Below are 3,745 nucleotides of genomic sequence, written 5' to 3'. Positions count from 1 at the left end.
AATTATGGGAAAGCTTCAGGTTTTTATTTAAATGGAAAAATGCTTGTAAAGAAAAGTCGCTTTATTTTTTTGCCAACAGTAACAAAGTTTTGGTTTCAATGGCACTACAGGTCTTCACTTAAAGGAAACATTTATAACCAAATTGAACACACCAAAACTTTGTTTGTTGCTAGATTGAGCACTTATGGGGAAGGTTGCATTAGCATCTGCACATACTTTCTACACCAAAACTTGAAACAAATAAAAGGAAAAGCTAAACATTGTGTGGCTTCGAAATGCTAAATTTGTCTGATCTGATGTAATTGCTCACTCTCCTCTTTCTTCATCCCCCTTTCTCCCATTCCTCAGCTTGGGATTCTGTTCTCAGTTTTTAATGATACTGTGCTTCAGAATGTAAACTAGAATGAAGCTTGCACTCACCTGTTGCAGTTCTCTTGCTGAACAGTGACAGACTCTTGTTAACACTTGATTTTGGTATAGAAGACGTAGATGCAATCGAATGCTTCTGGATGGCTTATTGTACCAAATTCTTTCATGAGGTATAGTCATTTCCAGTGGTATAGAAGTGAGCCTGCTAATTATCAGTCTCCTCCGATTTGTTCTTTGCAAGCTAGATTCTGAACTCACACCACTGCAGCCAAGCAAGATTTTACACTGGTATAATCTAAATTCCCTTGTAGTTATTTTGGACATAATGCAAAATACAGGAAGGGAAGAGAGCTGTACTCCTCAGTTATTGGATGTCTGGTACCATCCTTTGGCAAGGGCTGCTGTCAAATACTGGAGTGGGTAGTCCTGGGCTTCATCAAGTATAGCAATAATCCAATAAATCCCCTCCCTGGAAAATATACAAAGCAGCTTATTTCCATTCCTTAAGCTTCTAAAATGAAAAAGAGCTAAATTTGGCAAACTGAACCACTTGGCATCAAAGCACAACTGGCAAAGTAATTGTTCAGTGTGCAACCTTGAAAGTTACTTTTGTTCCTATTACTGGCAGCAGTTCCCTTGCAATGCACCCATTGTGCAGGACAGGAAGCAGACAGCCACGCAGGTCTGAGAATGCTCTAGACCTCTTTCTGACCCTGGGCCTGATTTCCTGTTCAAATGTGGTTTGGTGTTTGGATTTTTTTTTTCCTGTAATGCCTGGGCAGTAGTGCTAGGCTTGTTGATATTTAATGTTTACACTAGAAGTATTATTTTGCTGAATGTCATGAATTTGCAAGCGGGGAAGTGACAAGGCTGGAGCGCTGGCAGCCGTTGCAGGAAGGGTAGTCTGGTTGCCTGGCATGCCTGCGAGATGTTCTGTTTTGCACTAATGACCCTGACGCATCCCAGGCACTTTCTAATCAGCCAGAGTGCAATCTTTAGGCAGAGAATTCTGTAGATGCCACTTTTCTAATTAAATGAAGCACTGCAAAACTTAACCAAAACTGGGTGAGAGAAGAAAATTCATGCAAGCTGCTGTGTCAAAGTGACCCACATCTACTCATGTGTCCCTTCTCTGCCGCTTCCCCAAGAAAAGGAAAAATGAGACGTAGCCTTTGCTCTTAGTGAAGATCTCGAATGGTATTCCTTAGTTGTATATGAACATGGAAGAAATTTTTCTTTTTAAAGAAACTTGTCCTACCTCTTGGATAATTTGCAGTTCTAATCTGGTAGCTGTAAGGCTGTCATTCTCTCCACCTCTTGTGCATCTAGCGTTCCCTTGATGCTGGGCTGAGTCCAAATGCCTGATGAGGGAAATCAGTTCAAAGGCACAAATGACAGCCAGGTGCCTCGTGCCTGTGGAAAAACCTGTGCGAGAGGAGTGTCTGATTGTTTTCTCTGCCCTTGCAATCTCTCTGGCCTCTCCTCTTACTTGCAACGTTAACGTTTGAGGCTGATGGGGCACGTATTGCAGATCCCCAGTTCTGTGACAGGGACAACCTGACTGAAGCGTTTCACATCTGCCCCAACTTTAGGTAGGGCTCAGCTTTGTTTTAAACAAGCACAGGTCTACTTTCAAGCTCGTAACTCGTGGCACACCCTCGCAGTACTGACAGCAGCGGGATAGCAAAGCGGGGCTGTCTGAAGTTTCCCTGTAGTGGAATCTAACTGATCCTGTGAGGTCTTGGTCCAGGCTCCGGCCCCGGCTCTGCCAAGGTAAATACAGTGGAATTCCACTGGCGTCCCTGAAGGTAGCTTGGCTTATAGTGGTGCAAGTGAGTCGGGATTCTTGGCCCTGCACTCTCCGAGATCTCTTTGCTGATCACAGGTGTGGTATTTGCCGCAAGTGATGCCTTCCGAGCCCAACAAGCCATCTTGAAGCATTCTTTGAAATTCTATTTTGCCCAAATCGTCAGATCAGGGCTATGGGCAGACTAAGCCCAAGTTCCTTGCGTTTGGCTCTGTTACCCTCAGCGGTCTCTCTGAGGCTGTGTTTTGCTGCGCTCTCTCCGTGTTTGGTTTAGGCACGTGAAATCCCAGCTGCTGCGATTGCTCCCCTTTGACTCCCACGTGCTATTGCACAGGTCGGTTTTGCATCCCTTTAGCATTCATAGAGCAAATGAAAACGGGTATAAAGCCAACAGACACGTGTGGCTGGTGTGATCCACGGGGCACGGGCTTGGTCCTGCTGCGCTCGTTGGGCTCGGCCTAATTCTGTTTCCTCAGTAGCATTAGACCTGTGAGAAAACACGTGGTTTCCAAGAGCTGTTCTACACTTGCATGGCTGAGAAATCAGAACTGGGCCTGCGAGGTGCAGGGTTCCGCCCTCGTAGGAAAAGCAGCTGTTAAGCCTAAAACAAATACAGGAAAAGCAAACATAAAAGCAAAACAAAGGAACTCAAGTTCTTTTAAAGCAGTAAGAAGGTTTTCATTTTAAGAGTCAAAATGTCCAGAGGAAAGGGGGAAATAGTCTCGCTGTTGTAGCAGCCTTCTGTTACCGGACTGCAGTTAGAGGAGTACTGATCTCATCGACTCATACTGTATTAAATATGTATGTAGAGTTAAATAAATAACTTTTGCACAGTGTTAAATGGGGGCGGGAGGGGGTGTTGGAACTCGAATATGCACAGTTTCTTCTAATCTGTTTTGAAGTATATTTGCAGGGATCAGGGGTGATTCAGTATTTTGTATTCGTATGGATGGAAATCAGCTCTACTTCCACAGTTGCCATTGGCCCCATTGCGTCAGCCATGAGTGCCATGTTTTTGAAGTTAGTAAGTTATAAATCTTTTCCTGCGCATTTCTTCATTGATTACAAGTAATCTTAGCATGGGAAGAACCAACCTAGAAACGGAGGGATGTCCCAACAGATGCTTCGCTCGTATGTGAAGCAGTAATACGTGATTGTCCACCTGATACTGGAGTGCTCTAGAATTGGGAGTTGTATTTTGTTTTGGATTTTTTTTTTAATAATTCTCATCAGCAGTGGATTGGGTCACTGCTTTGTACCGTTGGTAGTTGCACCCTAGAGTTATATCCAGTACAGCCCTCTGTCTTAGGCCAAAAATAAAATGCTCTTTCCACGCTCATCTCTCTTGATGTGGCAGATGGTCGATAAGTTTTCCATTTAATGTGACGGGCCTGATTCTTTTCTCGCTGACACTGGTGTAAGCAAGACTTCTTCCACAACCAAAAGCCATTCTTTTTTAGAGCTCATGTTTAATGATACCTGAATTCTAGTCACAGCGGCGCAAAAATCAAAGTTTGTCCTTCACAAAGCTAGGCAGCTGTAATGGGGACTGTGGAAATGAATGTTGAC

Source organism: Cariama cristata, unplaced genomic scaffold (assembly GCF_000690535.1).
Source record: "Cariama cristata isolate BGI_N322 unplaced genomic scaffold, ASM69053v1 scaffold18212, whole genome shotgun sequence".
Taxonomy (NCBI): Eukaryota; Metazoa; Chordata; class Aves; order Cariamiformes; family Cariamidae; genus Cariama; species Cariama cristata.
The sequence above is the reverse complement of the archived record's forward strand: the minus strand, read 5'-3'. Positions refer to the sequence as shown.